Source organism: Callithrix jacchus, chromosome 11, assembly GCF_049354715.1.
Source record: "Callithrix jacchus isolate 240 chromosome 11, calJac240_pri, whole genome shotgun sequence".
NCBI lineage: Eukaryota > Metazoa > Chordata > Mammalia > Primates > Cebidae > Callithrix > Callithrix jacchus.
Genome location: NC_133512.1, coordinates 97675874 through 97692878, shown reverse-complemented (window position 1 = coordinate 97692878; position 17005 = coordinate 97675874). Strand labels below are relative to the sequence as shown.

The 17005-nt window shown below is 41.4% G+C and overlaps 1 protein-coding gene across 2 annotated transcripts in view; it reads left to right on the top strand.

Moving 5' to 3' along the window:
* Positions 1–17005, top strand: part of GIMAP7 (GTPase, IMAP family member 7) — a 98576-nt gene that overhangs the window by 76867 nt on the left and 4704 nt on the right. Inside the window, exon 1 of one of the 2 annotated variants that reach the window (XM_003733939.6) lies at positions 16833–16923. The exons of the other annotated variant lie outside the window; for it this stretch is intronic. The gene's annotated coding sequence lies outside the window, so the exon portion shown is untranslated. Of the gene's footprint in view, positions 1–16832; positions 16924–17005 lie in introns of those variants that run through there. 2 annotated transcript variants of the gene reach the window in all.

The following is a 17005-nucleotide window of genomic DNA, read 5'->3' as shown; positions in this document are numbered from 1 at the left end:
GTCTTAATAAGCTAAGTTTTGCATTTATCTAGCATCATGGTAGCAGCAAAAAAAGCCCTGAGTTTTGTATGCGCACACACACACACGCATACACATACATGTACACATACACATACACACAAAATAAAAAACATAATATTCCTTTATATATTTTTTTGTTTTTGTTTAATTGTACTTTAGGTTCTGGGGTACATGTGCAGATCAGGCAGGATTGTTGCATAGGTACATACATGGCAAGGTGGTTTGCTGCCTCCATCCCCCCATTACCTATATCTGGCATTTCTCCCCATGTCATCCTTCCCCAGCCTCCCCACCCTGGCTGTCCCTCCCCTAGACCCCCAACAGACCCCAGTGTGTGATGCTCCCCTCCCTGTTTCCATGTGTTCTCATTGTTCAACACCTGCCTATAAGTGAGAACATGCAGTGTTCAATTTTCTGTTCTTGTGCCAGTTTGCTGAGAATGATGGTTTCCAGATTCATCCATGTCCCTACAAAGGACATAAACTCATCATTTTTATGGGCTGCATAATATTCCATAGTGTATATGTGCCACATTTTCCCTGTCCAGTCTGTCATCGATGGGCATTTGGGTTGATTCCAGGTCTTTGCTATTGTAAACAGTGCTGCAATGAACATTCATGTGCATATGTCCTTATAGTAGAACAGTTTATAATCCTTTAGGCATATACCCAGTAATGGGATAACTGGGTCAAATGAAATTTCTATTTCTAGGTCCTTGAGGAATCACCACACTGTCTTCCACAATGGTTGAACTAGTTTACACTCCCACCAACAGTGTAAAAGTGTTCCTATTTCTCCACAATCTCTCCAGCATCTGTTGTCTTCAGATATTATGATGATCCCCATTCTAACTGGTGTGAGATGGTATCTCAATGTAGTTTTGATTTGCATTTCTCTAATGACCAGTGGTGATGAGCATTTTTTCATGTTTCTTGGCCTCATATATGTCTTCTTTTGGAAAAGTGTCTGTTCATATCCTTTGCCCACTTTTGAATGGGTTTGTTTGTTGTTGTTTTTTGTAAATCTGTGTTATTTCTTTGTAGATTCTGGATATTAGCTCTTTGTCAGATGGGTAGATTGCAAAAAGTTTTTCCCATTTGTTGGTTGCTGGTTCACTCTAAAGATTGTTTCTTTTGCTTACAGAAGCTCTGGAGTTTAATTATATCACATTTGTCTATTTTGGCTTTTGTTGCCCATGCTTTTGGTGTTTCAGGCATGAAGTCCTTGCCTATGCCTATGTCCTGAATGGTTTTGCCTAGGTTTTCTTCTACGATTTTTATGGTGTTATGTCTTATGTGTAAGTCTTTAATCCATCTGGAGTTAATTTTAGTGTAAGGTATCAGGAAGGGGTCCAGTTTCTGCTTTCTGCACATGGCTAGCCAGTTTTTCCAACACAATTTATTAAACAGGGAATCCTTTCCCAAGTGCTTGTTTTTGTCAGGTTTATCAAAGATCAATATAGTTTTGGAAGTTCTAGCCAGAGTAATCAGGCAAGAAAAAGAAATAAAGGGTATTCAGTTAGGAAAGGAGGAAGTCATATTGTCTCTATTTGCAGACAACATGATTGTGTATTTAGAAGACCCCATCATCTCAGCCTAAAATTTCCTTAAACTGATGAGCGACTTCAGCAGAGTCTCAGGATACAAAATCAATGTGCAGAAATCACAAGCATTTCTATACACCAATAACAGACTTAAAGAGAGCCAAATCAAAAGCCGACTCCCATTCACAATTACTACAAAGAGAATAAAATACCTAGGAATGCAACTAACAAAGGATATAAAGGACCTCTTCAAGGAGAGCTACAAATCACTGCTCAACAAAATAAGAGAGGACACAAACAGGTGAAAAAACATTCCATGCTCATGGTTAGGAAAAATCAATATCGTGAAAATGGCCATACTGCCCACAGTAATTTATAGATTCAATGCTATCCCCATTAAGTTACCAATGACCTTCTTCAAAGAATTAGAAAAAACCACCTTAGGCTTCATATGGAACCAAAAGAGAGCCCACATAGCCAAGACACCCCTAAGCAAAAAGAACAAAGCTGGAGGCATCACAGCACCTGACTTCAACTATACTACAAGGCTACAGTAATCAAAATATCATGATACGGGTACCAAAACAGAGATATGGACCACAGCCTTAGAGGCAATGCCTTTTTTTTTTTTAATATTTTATTGCATTTTAGGTTTTGGGGTACATGTGCAGAACATGCAAGACAGTTGCATAGGTACACACATGGCAGTGTGTTTTGCTTCCTTTCTCCCCTTCACCCACATTTGGCATTTCTCCCCAGGCTATCCCTCCCCACCTCCCCCCTCCCGCTGGCCCTCCTCTTTTCCCCCAATAGACCCCAGTGTTTAGTACTCCCCTCCATGTGTCCATGTGTTCTCATTTTTCATCACCCGCCTATGAGTGAGAATATATGGTATTTCATTTTCTGTTCTTGTATCAGTTTGCTGAGAATGATGTTCTCCAGATTCATCTATGTCCCTACAGACGACACAAACTCATCATTTCTGATTGCTGCATAATATTCCATGGTGTATATGTGCCACATTTTCCCAATCCAGTCTATCATCGATAGGCATTTGGGTTGATTCCAGGTCTTTGCTATTGTAAACAGTGCTGCAATGAACATTCGTGTGCATGTGTCCTTATAGTAGAACGATTTATAGTCCTTTGGATATATACCCAGTAATGGGATTGCTGGGTCAAATGGAATTTCTATTTCTAAGGCCTTGAGGGATCACCACACTGTCTTCCACAATGGTTGAACTAATTTACACTCCCACCGACAGTGTCAAAGTGTTCCTTTTTCTCCACATCCTCTCCAGCATCTGTTGTCTCCAGATTTTTTAATGATCGCCATTCTAACTGGCATGAGATGGTATCTCAATGTGGTTTTGATTTGCATCTCTCTCATGACCAGTGATGATGAGCATGTTTTTATATGATTGTTGGCCTCATATATGTCTTCTTTTGTAAAGTGTCTGTTCATATCCTTTGCCCACTTTTGAATGGGCTTGTTTGTTTTTTTCCTGTAAATCTGTTTGAGTTCTTTGTAAATTCTGGATATCAGTCCTTTGTCAGATGGGTACACTACAAAAATTTTTTCCCATTCTGTTGGTTGCCGATTCACTCTAGTGACTGTTTCCTTTGCCGTGCAGAAGCTGTGGAGTTTCATTAGGTCCCATTTATCTATTTTCGCTTTTGTTGCCAGTGCTTTTGGTGTTTTGTTCATGAAGTCCTTGCCTACTCCTATGTCCTGGATGATTTTGCCTAGATTTTCTTCTAGGGTGTCTATGGTGCCAGGTCTTATGTTTAAGTCTTTAATCCATCTGGAGTTAATTTTGGTGTAAGGTGTCAGGAAGGGGTCCAGTTTCTGCTTTCTGCACATGGCTAGCCAGTTTTCCCAACACCATTTATTAAACAGGGAATCCTTTCCCCATTGCTTGTTTTTGTCAGGTTTCTCAAAGATTGTATGATTGTAGATATGTTGTGTTGCCTCCGATGCCCCTGTTCTGTTCCATTGGTCTATATCTCTGTTTTGGTACCAGTACCATGCTGTTTTGATTACTGTAGCCTTGTAGTATAGTTTGAAATTTGGTAGTGTGGTGCCCCCCACTGTGTTCTTTTTGCTTAGAATTGACTTGGCTATGCAGGCTCTCTTTTGGTTCCATATGAAGTTCATGGTGGATTTTTCCAGTTCTGTGAAGAAAGTCATTGGTAGCTTAATGGGGATAGTGTTGATTCTGTAAATTACTTTGGGCGGTATAGCCATTTTCACGATACTAATTCTTCCTAACCATGAACATGGAATGTTTCTCCATTTGTTTGTATCCTCTCTTATTTCGTTGAGCAGTGGTTTGTATCCTTGAAGAGGTCTCTTACGTTCCTTGTAAGTTGTATTCCTAGGTATTTTCTTCTTTTTGTAGCAATTGTGAATGGCAGTTTATTCTTGATTTGACTTTTTTTAAGTCTGTTATTGGTGTAGAGGAATGCTTGTGATTTTTGCACATTGATTTTTTTTTATTGCATTTTAGGTTTTGGGGTACATGAGCAGAGCATGGAAGGCAGTTGCGTAGGTACACACATGGCAGTGTGTTTTGCTTCCTTTCTCCCCTTCACCCACATTTGGCATTTCTCCCCAGGTTATTTCTCCCCACCTCTCCCTCCCACTGACCTTCCCCTTTTCCCCCCAATAGACCCCAGTGTTTAGTACTCCCCTCCCTGTGTCCATGTGATCTCATTTTTCATCACCCGCCTATGAGTGAGAATATGCGGTGTTTCATTTTCTGTTCTTGTGTCAGTTTGCTGAGGATGATGTCCTCCAGATTCATCCATGTCCCTACAAACGACACAAACCCATCATTTCTGATTGCTGCATAATATTCCATGGTGTATATGTGCCACATTTTCCCAATCCAGTCTATTATCAATGGGCATTTGGGTTGATTCCAGGTCTTTGCTATTGTAAATAGTGCTGCAATGAACATTCGTGTACATGTGTCCTTATAGTAGAACGATTTATAGTCTTTTGGATATATACCCAGTAATGGGATTGCTGGGTCAAATGGAATTTCTATTTCTACGGCCTTGAGGAATCGCCACACTGTCTTTCACAATGGTTGAACTAATTTACACTCCCACCAACAGTGTAAAAGTGCACATTGATTTTATATCCTGAGACTTTGCTGAAGTTGCTTCTCAGTTTCTGGAGTTTTTGGGCTAAGGCGATGGGGTCTTCTAGGTATACTATCATGTCGTCTGTGAATAGAGACAATTTGGCTTCCACCTTTCCTATTTGAATACCCTTTATTTCTTTTTCTTGCCTGATTGCTTAAGCTAGAACTTCCAGTACTATATTGAATAGGAGTGGTGAAAGAGAGCATCCTTGTCTAGTGCCGGATTTCAAAGGGAATGCTTCCAGTTTTTGCCCATTCAGTATGATATTGGCTGTTGGTTTGTCATAAATAGCTTTTATTACTTTGAGATACGTTCCACGATACCGAGTTTATTGAGGGTTTTTAGCATAAAGGGCTGTTGAATTTTGTCAAATGCCTTTTCTGTGTCAATTGAGATAATCATGTGGTTTTTGTTTTTGGTTGTGTTTATGTGATGAATTACGTTTATAGACTTGCGTATGTTGAACCAACCTTGCATCTTCGGAATAAATTCTACTTGATCATGATGGATAAGTTTTTTGATTTGCTGTTGCAATCGGGTTGCCAATATTTTATTGAAGATTTTTGCATCTATGTTCATCATAGTTATTGGCCTGAAGTTTTCTTTTCTTGTTGGGTCTCTGCCGGGTTTTGGTATCAGGATGATGTTGGTCTCATAAAATGATTTGGGAAGGATTCCCTCTTTATGGATTATTTGGAATAGTTTCAGAAGGAATGGTACCAGCTCCTCTTCATGTGTCTGGTAGAATTCGGCTGTCGAATTCTGGACCTGGGATATTTTTGTGTGGTAGGCTCTTAATTGCTGCCTCGACTTCTGACCTTGTTATTGTTCTATTCATAGTTTCAGCTTCCTCTTTGTTTAGGCTTGGGAGGACACAGGAGTCCAGGAACTTATCCGTTTATTCCAGGTTTACTAGTTTATGTGCATAGAGTTGTTTGTAATATTCTCTGATGATGGTTTGAATTTCTGTGGAATCTGTGGTGATTTCCCCTTTATCATTTTTTATTGCATTTATTTGGTTGTTCTCTGTTTTCGTTTTAATCAATCTGGCTAGTGGTCTGTCTATTTTGTTGATCTTTTCAAAAAACCAGCTCTTGGATTTATTGATTTTTTGAAGGTTTTTTTTTGTGTCTCTATCTCCTTCAGTTCAGCTCTGATCTTAGTTATTTCTTGTCTTCTGCTGGGTTTTGAGTTTTTTTGATCTTGCTCCTCTAGCTCTTTCAATTTTGACGATAGGGTGTTAATTTTGGATCTCTCCATTCTCCTCATATGGGCACTTATTGCTATATATTTTCCTCTAGAGACTGCTTTAAATGTGTCCCAGAGATTCTGGCATGTTGTGTCTTCGTTCTCATTGGTTTCAAAGAACTTCTTTATTTCTGCCTTCATTTCATTGTTTACCCAGTCAACATTCAAGAGCCAGTTGTTCAGTTTCCATGAAGCTGTGCGGTTCTGGGTTAGTTTCTGAATTGTGAGTTCTAACTTGATTGCACGATGATCTGAGGGACTCTTTGTTATGATTTCAGTTGCTTTGCATTTGTTGAGGAGTGCTTTACTTTCAATTGTGTGGTCAATTTTTGAGTAGGTGTGATGTGGTGCTGAGAAGAATGTATTTCTGTGGATTTGGGGTGGAGAGTTCTGTAAATATTTATCAGGTTTGCTTGCTCCAGGTCTGAGTTCAAGCCCTGGATATCCTTGTTGATTTTCTGTCTGGTTGATCTGTCTAATATTGACAGTGGAGTGTTAAAGTCTCCCACTATTATTGTGTGGGAGTCTAAGTCTCTTTGCAAGTCATTAAGAACTTGCCTTATGTATCTGGGTGCTCCTGTATTTGGTCCGTATATGTTTAGGATCATTAGCTCTTCTTGATGTATCGATCCTTTTACCATTATGTAATGGCCTTCTTTGTCTCTTTTGATCTTTGTTGCTTTAAAGTCTATTTTATCAGAGATGAGAATTGCAACTCCTGATTTTTTTTGCTCTCCATTTGCTTGGCAAATCTTCCTTCATCCCTTTATTTTGAGCCTTTGTGAATCCTTGCAAGTGAGATGGGTTTCCTGGATACAGCAGACTGATGGGTTTTGAATTTTTTATTTTTTATTTTTTATTGGATTTTAGGTTTTGGGGTACATGAGCAGAGCATGCAAGACAGTTGTGTAGGAACACACATGGCAGTGTGCTTTTCTTTCCTTCTTCCCTTCACCCATATTTGGCATTTCTCCCCAGGCTATCCCTCCCCACCTCCCCCTCCCACTGGACCTCCCCTTTCCTCCCCAATAGACCCCAGTGTTTAGTACTCCCCTTTCTGTGTCCATGTGTACTCATTTTTCATCACCCGCCTATGAGTGAGAATATGCGGTGTTTCATTTTCTGTTCTTGTGTCAGTTTGCTGAGGATGACGTTCTCCAGATTCATCCATGTCCCTACAAACTATACAAACTCATCATTTCTGATTGCTGCATAATATTCCATGGTGTATATGTGCCACATTTTTCCAATCCAGTCTATTATCAATGGGCATTTGGGTTGATTCCAGGTCTTTGCTATTGTAAACAGTGCTGCAATGAACATTCGTGTACATGTGTCCTTATAGTAGAACGATTTATAATCTTTTGAATATATACCCAGTAATGGGATTGCTGGGTCAAATGGAATTTCTATTTCTAAGGCCTTGAGGAATCGCCACACTGTCTTCCACAATGGTTGAACTAATTTACACTCCCACCAACAGTGTCAAAGTGTTCCTTTGTCTCCACATCCTCTCCAGCATCTGTTGTCTCCAGATTTTTTAATGATCATCATTCTAACTGGCGTGAGATGGTATCTCAATGTGGTTTTGATTTGCATCTCTCTGATGACCAGTGACGATGAGCATTTTTTCATATGATTGTTGGCCTCATATATGTCTTCTTTCGTAAAGTGTCTGTTCATATCCTTTGCCCACTTTTGAATGGGCTTGTTTGTTTATTTCCTGTAAATCCGTTTGAGTTCCTTGTAAATTCTGGATATCAGCCCTTTGTCAGATGGGTAAACTGCAAAAATTTTTTCCCATTCTGTTGGTTGCCGATCCACTCTAGTGACTGTTTCTTTTGCCGTGCAGAAGCTGTGGAGTTTCATTAGGTCCCATTTGTCTATTTTGGCTTTTGTTGCCAATGCTTTTGGTGTTTTGTTCATGAAGTCCTTGCCTACTCCTATGTACTGGATAGTTTTGCCTAGATTTCCTTCTAGGGTTTTTATTGTGCCAAGTCTTATGTTTAAGTCTTTAATCCATCTGGAGTTAATTTTGGTGTAAGGTGTCAGGAAGGGGTCCAGTCTGCTTTCTGCACATGGCTAGCCAGTTTTCCCAACACCATTTGTTAAACAGGGAATCCTTTCCCCCTTGCTTGTTTTTGTCAGGTTTATCAAAGATTGTATAGTTGTAGATATGTTGTGTTGCCTCCGGTGCCTCTGTTTTGTTCCATTGGTCTATATCTCTGTTTTGGTACCAGTACCATGCTGTTTTGATTACTGTAGCCTTGTAGTATAGTTTGAAATCCGGTAGTGTGATGCCTCCCGCTGTGTTCTTTTTGCTTAGAATTGACTTGGCTATGCGGGCTCTCTTTTGGTTCCATATGAAGTTCATGGTGGTTTTTTTCAGTTCTGTGAAGAAAGTCAATGGTAGCTTGATGGGGATAGCGTTGATTCTGTAAATTACTTTTGGCACTACAGCCATTTTCACGACATTAATTCTTCCTAACCATGAACATGGAATGTTTCTCCATCTGTTTGTGTCCTCTCTGATTTCGTTGAGCAGCGGTTTGTAGTTCTCCTTGAAGAAGTCCCTTACGTTCCTTGTGAGTTGTATTCCAAGGTATTTTATTCTTTTTGTAGCACTTGTGAATGGCAGTTCGTTCTTGATTTGGCTTTCTTTAAGTCTTTTATTGGTGTAGACGAGTGCTTGTGATTTTTGCACATTGATTTTATATCCTGAGACTTTGCTGAAGTTGCTTATCAGTTTCAGGAGTTTTTGGGCTGAGGTTATGGGGTGTTCTAGGTATACTATAATGTCGTCTGCAAATAGAGACAATTTGGCTTCCACCTTTCCTATTTGAATACTCTTTATTTCTTTTTCTTGCCTGATTGCTCTGGCTAGAACTTCCAGAACTATATTGAATAGGAGTGGTGAAAGAGGGCATCCTTGTCTAGTGCCAGATTTCAAAGGGAATGCTTCCAGTTTTTGCCCATTCAGTATGATATTGGCTGTTGGTTTGTCATAAATAGCTTTTATTACTTTGAGATAAGTTCCATCGATACCGAGTTTATTGAGGGTTTTTAGCATAAAGGGCTCTTGAATTTTGTCAAATGCCTTCTCTGCATCAATTGAGATAATCATGTGGTTTTTGTTTTTGGTTCTGTTTATGTGGTGAATTATGTTGATAGACTTGCGTATGTTGAACCAGCCTTGCATCCCCGGGATGAATTCTACTTGATCATGGTGAATAAGTTTTTTGATTTGCTGTTGCATTTGGCTTGCCAATATTTTATTGAAGATTTTTGCATCTATGTTCGTCATGGATATTGGCCAGAAATTTTCTTTTCTTGTTGGGTCTCTGCCGGGTTTTGGTATCAGAATGATGTTGGTCCCATAAAATGATTTGGGAAGTATTCCCTCTTTTTGGATTGTTTGAAATAGTTTTAGAAGAAATGGTACCAGCTCCTCTTTGTGTGTCTGGTAGAATTCGGCTGTGAACCCGTCTGGACCTGGGCTTTTGTTTGTGTAGTTGGCTCTTAATTGCTGCCTCGACTTCTGCCCTTGTTATTGGTCTATTCATAGTTTCAGCTTCCTCCTGGTTTAGGCTTGGGAGGATGCAGGAGTCCAGGAATTTATTCATTTCTTCCATGTTTACTAGTTTATGTGCATAGAGTTGTTTGTAAAATTCTCTGATGATGGTTTGAATTTCTGTGGAATCTGTGGTGATTTCCCCTTTATCGTTTTTTATTGCATCTATTTGGTTGTTCTCTCTTTTATTTTTAATCAATCTGGCTAGTGGTCTGTCTATTTTTTTGATCTTTTCAAAAAACCAGCTATTGGATTTATTGATTTTTTGAAGGGTTTTTCGTGTCTCCATCTCCTTCAGTTCAGCTCTGATCTTAGTAATTTCTTGTCTTCTGCTGGGTTTTGAGTTTTTTTGATCTTGCTCCTCTAGCTCTTTCAATTTTGACGATAGGGTGTCAATTTTGGATCTCTCCATTCTCCTCATATGGGCACTTATTGCTATATACTTTCCTGTAGAGACTGCTTTAAATGTGTCCCAGAGATTCTGGCATGTTGTGTCTTCGTTCTCATTTGTTTCGAAGAACTTCTTTATTTCTGACTTCATTTCATTGTTTACCCAGTCAACATTCAAGAGCCAGTTGTTCAGTTTCCATGAAGCTGTGCGGTTCTGTGTTGGTTTCTGTATTCTGAGTTCTAACTTGATTGCACTATGGTCTGAGAGGCTGTTTGTTATGATTTCAGTTGTTTTGCATTTGCTGAGCAGTGCTTTACTTCCAATTATGTGGTCAATTTTTGAGTAGGTGTGATGTGGTGCTGAGAAGAATGTATATTCTGTGGATTTGGGGTGGAGAGTTCTTTAAATGTCTATCAGGTTTGCTTGCTCCAGGTCTGAGTTCAAGCCCTGGATATCCTTGTTGATTTTCTGTCTGGTTGATCTGTCTAATATTGACAGTGGAGTGTTAAAGTCTCCCACTATTATTGTGTGGGAGTCTAAGTCTCTTTGTAAGTCATTAGGAACTTGCCTTATGTATCTGGGTGCTCCTGCATTGGGTCCATATATGTTTAGGATCGTTAGCTCTTCTTGTTTTATCGATCCTTTTACCAGTATGTAATGGCCTTCTTTGTCTCTTTTGATCTTTGTTGCTTTAAAGTCTATTTTATCAGAGATGAGAATTGCAACTCCTGCTTTTTTTTTTGCTCTCCATTTACTTGGTAAATCTTCCTCAATCCCTTTATTTTGAGTCTTTGTGTATCCTTGCATGTGAGATAGGTTTCCTGGATACAGCACACTGATGGGTTTTGGATTTTTATCCAATTTGCCAGTCTGTGTCTTTTGATTGGTGCATTTAGTCCATTTACATTTAGGGTTAATATTGTTATGTGTGAATTTGATACTGCCATTTTGATGCTACGTGGCTGTTTTGCCTGTTAGTTGTTGTAGATTCTTCATTATGTTGATGCTCTTTAGCATTCAGTGTGATTTTGGAATGGCTGGTACTGGTTTTTCCTTTCTATGTGTAGTGCCTCTTTCAGGAGCTCTTGTAAAGCAGGCCTGGTGGTGACAAAATCTCTGAGTACTTGCTTGTTCGCAAAGGATTTTATTTTTTCTTCACTTCTGAAGCTCAGTTTGGCTGGATATGAAATTCTGGGTTGAAAGTTCTTTTCTTTAAGGATGTTGAATATTGGCCCCCACTCTCTTCTGGCTTGTAGTGTTTCTGCCGAGAGATCTGCTGTGAGTCTGATGGGCTTCCCTTTGTGGGTGACCCGACCTTTCTCTCTGGCTGCCCTTAGTATTTTCTCCTTTATTTCAACCTTGTTGAATCTGACGATTATGTACCTTCGGGTTGCTCTTCTTGCCGAATATCTTTGTGGTGTTCTCTGAATTTCCTGCATTTGAGTGTTGGCCTGTCTTGCTAGGTGGGGGAAGTTTTCCTGGATGATGTCCTGAAGAGTATTTTGCAGCTTGGATTCATTCTCTTCGTCCCCTTCTGGTACACCTATCAAACGTAGGTTAGGTCTTTTCACATAGTCCCACATTTCTTGGAGACTTTGTTCATTCCTTTTTGCGCTTTTTTCTCTAATCTTGGTTTCTCGTTTAATTTCATTGAGTTGGTCTTCGACTTCAGATATTCTTTCTTCTGCTTAGTCAATTCGGCTATTGAAACTTGTGCATGCTTCGCGAAGTTCTCGTATTGTGTTTTTCAGCTCCTTTAATTCATTCATATTCCTCTCTAAGTTATCCATTCTTGTTATCATTTCCTCATATCTTTTTTTAAGTTCCTTAGTTTCTTTGCATTGATTTAATACATGTTCTTTTAGCTCACAAAAGTTTCTCATTATCCACCTTCTGAAGTCTAATTCTGTCATTTCGTCACAGTCATTCTCCGTCCAGCTTTGTTCCCTTGCTGGTGATGAGTTTTGGTCCTTCCTAGGAGGTGAGGTGTTCTTGTTTCCGGTGTTTTTCTCCTTTTTTCGCTGGTTTCTTCCCATTTTTGTGGGTTTATCCGCTTGTCTTCTGCGTAGTTGCTGACTTTTTGATTGGGTCTCTGAGTGGACACCCAGATTGTTGATGATGAAGTATTTCTGTTACTTGGTTTTCCTTCTACCAGCCTAGCCCCTTTACTGTACGACTGCTGAGGTCCACTCCAGGCCCTGCTTGTCTGGGTTGCACCTCTAGCAGCTGTGGCGCAGCGAGGGATGCTACCCATTTCTTTTTCTGCTATCTTTGTCCCAGGATGATGCCTGCCAAATGTCAGTCTTTTGGATATAGAGGGGTCAGGGAGCTGCTTGAGGAGACAGTCTGTTCTTTTTAGGAGCTCAATTGCTGAGCTGTGAGCTCTGTTGTTCATTCAGGGCTGTTAGGCTGCTATGTTTGATTCTGCTGCAACAGAGCTCATTAAAAAACCCTTTTTTTTTCTCAAATGCTCTGTGTTGGGGGGTTCGGGCTTTATTTTTCGATGTCCTTTGAGGTGTCCTGCCCAGCTAGGAGGCAGACTAGCCACTGTTCGCCTGCTGAGTCTCCGCCCTGCTGTTGTGTGATTCACCCTGTTCCTGCAGGCTCTGCTGTGGTCTCTGCCACGCCCTGCGGCGGAGTCTCTTTGTTGTAGCGTGTTGCCTCGGCAACGGCAGGCTGCGTCAGCAGTGGGCGTGTATCTCAGTAGGGACGGGTTGCCTCGGCAACAGGAGGCTGCATCTGCAGTGGGCGTGTATCTCAGTAGGGACATGTTGCCTCGGCAACGGGAGTCTGCGTCCGCAGTGGGCGTGTATCTCAGTTGGGGCGGGTTGCCTCGGTCGTGGTGGATGCCCCTCCCCCACAGAGCGTCTCGGACCGTCTGCTTGGGATAGTTTGAAATCGCGGTTTTGTTCGTCCCACTGGGTATCCCGAACGCTCTGTTTCTGCAATCCCCTGGGCTGGCCTACTGTCCAAGTCTCGTTCAGTCTCAAGTCCAGCCCTCTCAAGTCTCAGGTTGCCGGTTCAACAGGGCACCTGGAGAAGCGCACTGGGTGGGGATTGCTGGGTAGGGCCGGCCGTTGCCGCGCCCCCACTGCCGGCTATGCCAGGCAGACTTACTGCCAGGCAGACTTACTGCCTGGCGTCCCGTGTCTTTTTTATACTTGGGAGTTTCCCCGTTCTGTGGGCAACAAAGATCAGTCTGGAAATGCAGCTCGGACTCACCTCTTTGCGGATTCAACGAGAGCTCCAATCCTGGGTTGTTCTCACAGCGCCATCTTGCATCCTCTCCTCCGGGTTTTGAATTTTTATCCAATTCGCCAGCCTGTGTCTTTTGATTGGTGCATTTAGTCCATTTACATTTAGGGTTAATATTGTTATGTGTGAATTTGATACTGCCATTTTGATGCTAGCTGGCTGTTTTGCCCGTTAGTTGTTGTAGATTCTTCATTATGTTGATGCTCTTTAGCATTTAGTGTGATTTTGGAATGGCTGGTACTAGTTGTTCCTTTCTATGTATAGTGCCTCTTTCAGGAGCTCTTGTAAAGTAAGCCTGCTGGTGACAAAATCTCTGGGTACTTGCTTGTTCGCAAAGGATTTTATTTTTCCTTCACTTCTGAAGCTCAGTTTGGCTGGATATGAAATTCTGGATTGAAAGTTCTTTTCTTTAAGAATGTTGAATATTGGCCCCCACTCTCTTCTGGCTTGTAGTGTTTCTGCCGAGAGATCTGCTGTGAGTCTGATGGGCTTCCCTTTGTGGGTGACCCGACCTTTCTCTCTGGCTGCCCTTAGTATTTTCTCCTTTATTTCAACCTTGTTGAATCTGATGATTATGTGCCTTGGGGTTGCTCTTCTTGCGGAATATCTTTGTGGTGTTCTCTGTATTTCCTGCATTTGAGAGTTGGCCTGTCTTGCTAGGTGGGGGAAATTTTTCTGAATAATGTCCTGAAGAGTATTTTCCAGCTTGGATTCATTCTCTTCATCACATTCTGGTATACCTATCAAACGCAGGTTAGGTCTCTTCACATAGTCCCACATTTCTTGGAGACTTTGTTCATTCCTTTTTGCACTTTTTTCTCTGATCTTGGTTTCTCATTTTATTTCATTGAGTTGATCTTCCACTTTTGATATTCTGTCTTCTGCTTGGTCAATTAGGCTGTTGAAACTTGTGCATGCTTCACGTAGTTCTCGTATTGTGTTTTTCAGCTCCTTCACTTCATTCACATTCCTCTCTAATTTGTCCATTCTCGTTATCATTTCCTCTATACTTTTTTCAAATCTTTATTCAAGGTTCTTAGTTTCTTTGTATTGATTTAAAACTTGTTCTTTCAGCTCACAAAAGTATCTTATTATCCACCTTCTGAAGTCTAATTTCGTCACAGTCATTCTCTGTCCAGCTTTGTTCCCTTGGTGGTAAAGAGTTTTGGTTATTTTTAGGAGTCGAGGTGTTCTGGTTTAGGTTGTTTTCCTTCTTTTTGCTCTGGTTTCTTCCCATATTTGTGGATTTATCCACCTGTAGTCTGCGTAGTTGCTGACTTTTCGATTGGGTCTCTGAGTGGATGCCCAGATTGTTGATGATGAAGTATTTCTGTTACTTGGTTTTCCTTCTACCAGTCTAGCCCCTCCACTGTATGACTGTTGAGGTCCACTCCAGGCCCTGCTTGTCTGGGGTACACCTACAGCAGCTGTGGAACAGTGAGGGATGCTACCAGTTTCTTTTTCTTCTATCTTTGTCTTAGGATGATGCCTGCCAAATGTCAGTCTTTTGGATATAGAGGGGTCAGGGAGCTGCTTGAGGAGACAGTCTGTACTTTATAGGAGCTCAAGTGCTGAGCTGTGAGCTCTGTTGTTCATTCAGGGCTGTTAGGCTGCTCCGTTTAATTCTGCTGCAGCAGAACTCATTAAAAAACCTTTTTTTTTCCTCAGATGCTCTGTCTCAGGGGGTTGGGGCTTTCTTTGTGAGTGTCCATTGTGCTGTGCTGCCCAGCTAGGAGGCAGTCTAGTCACTATTTTCCTGCCAAGGCTCCATCCTGCTGGTGTGAGGTTTGCCCTGTTGCTGCAGGCTCTGCCGTGCTGCTGCAGTCTCCGCCCTGCTGCCACAGGGTATGCCCTGCAGCGGAGTCCCTCTGTTGTGTCGGGTTGCCTCGGTAACGGCAGGCTGCATCAGCAATGGGCGTGTACCTCAGTAGGGGGCAGATTGCCTCGGTAATGGCAGACGCCCCTCCCCCACGGAGCTGCATTATTCTGGGTTCAGCTGTGCCTGTACCCAGAGTGTTTGCAATCGCCGTTTTGTTTGTCCCACTGTGCTACCCCAAATGCTGTTTTCCTTGATTCTCCTGGCCTGGGTCACTGTCCAAGTCCCGTTCAGTCTCAAGTTCAGCCCTCTCAGGTCTTAGATTGCTGGTCCAACAGGGCACCCGGACCAGTGCGCTTTGTGTGGAGTGCTGTGGAGCTCCGCTGTGCTACAGCACTGGCCGCCGGCTGCACCAGCTGCTGGTTGTACCAGCCAAAACCTCTGCCTGGGGTCCCACATCTCTTTTATACCTGGGAATTTCCCCATTCTGTGGGCAACAAAGATCCGTCTGGAAATGCGGCCCTGACTCACCCTCTGCGCATTCACCAAGTGCTTCAATCCTGGGTTGTTCTCACCGCACCATCTTGAGTCCCCTCCCTGCCTTTTTTATTTTTAAACATAGTATTTTTTAATGTACATTTCAAGTAAATAATTTAATGTGAATGAGGCTTAGTAAGATGTTACCCTAAAAAATAACAGAAGAAAAAGGGAAAGTAAGAACGTTTACCCCCCTCACCATAAAAGGGTGTCCTGCAAGATAAAGTAACCTGTTGGCCAGAGAATCTGGGAGAAGAAGATGTACTTGGAAGCACTGTCCTCTGAGGGCCAATTCCCAAGAGGACAGCAAAATACTGAAAAAATTAAGTGACTCAAAAGTTATATCAAGAGATCAAGAATGTTAGTCACAGCTTAGAAAAAAATTCCAGAATAAATGACACTAACTAGCTAGATTAGTAGTTCTGGCTTCATCCATCTCCCTACAAAGGACATGAATGCATCCTTTTCTATGGCTGCATAGCACTCCATAGTGTATATGTGCCACATTTGCTTTATCTAGTCTATCATTGATGGGCATTTGGGTTGGTTCCAAGTCTTTCCTTTTGTGAACAGTGCCACAATAAACATATGTGTGCATGTGTCTTTATAATAGAATGATTTATAATCCTTTGGGTATATATCCAGTAATGGGATTGCTGGGCCAAATGGCATTTCTATTTCTAGATCCTTGAGAAATCACCACACTGTCTTCCACGATGGCTGCACTAATTTACATTCCCACCATCAGTGTAAAAGCATTCCTATTTCTCCACATCCTCTCCAGCATCTGTTGTCTCCTGATTTTTAAATGATCACATTCTAACCCGCCTGAGATGGTATCTCAATGTGGTTTTGATTTGCATTTCTCTAATGACCAGTGATAATGAGCTTTTTTTCATGTTTGTTGGCTGCATAAATGTCTTCTTTTGAGAAGTGTCAGTTCATATCCTTCACCCACTTTTTGATGTTTTTTTTTTCTTGTTAATTTGTTTAAGTTCACTATGTATTCTGGCATATTAGCTCTTTGTCATACAGGTAAATTGCAAAATTTTTTCTCATTCTGTTGGTTGCTGATTCACTCTAATGATAGTTTTTTTCTTTTTTTTTTTGCTGTGCAGAAGCTTTTAAGTTTAATTAGATCTCATTTGTCTATTTTGGCTTTTGTTGCCACTGCTTTTGGTGTTTTAGGTATGAAGTTCTTGCCCATGCCTATTTCTGTTTCTTTAAAGGCAAATGGTATTTTTTGTGTGTGGCTCCGCCCAGTCTGAGTTTCCTGACTCAGAGCTTTTGGTGGGGGTGCAGATACATTTGCCTCACGGTAAAAGCAAAAGCAACAGCTCAAGTGGCCTCATTGGAGAAAACCAGAGAACTCAACTTACTCAAGAGAAGGTGAGTCTGGCTGAGAAGAGGGCCTGGTGCTACTGGGCTGCATAGGGGAGTGAGGACAAGGTGTCTAGTGGAGCGGATTCTG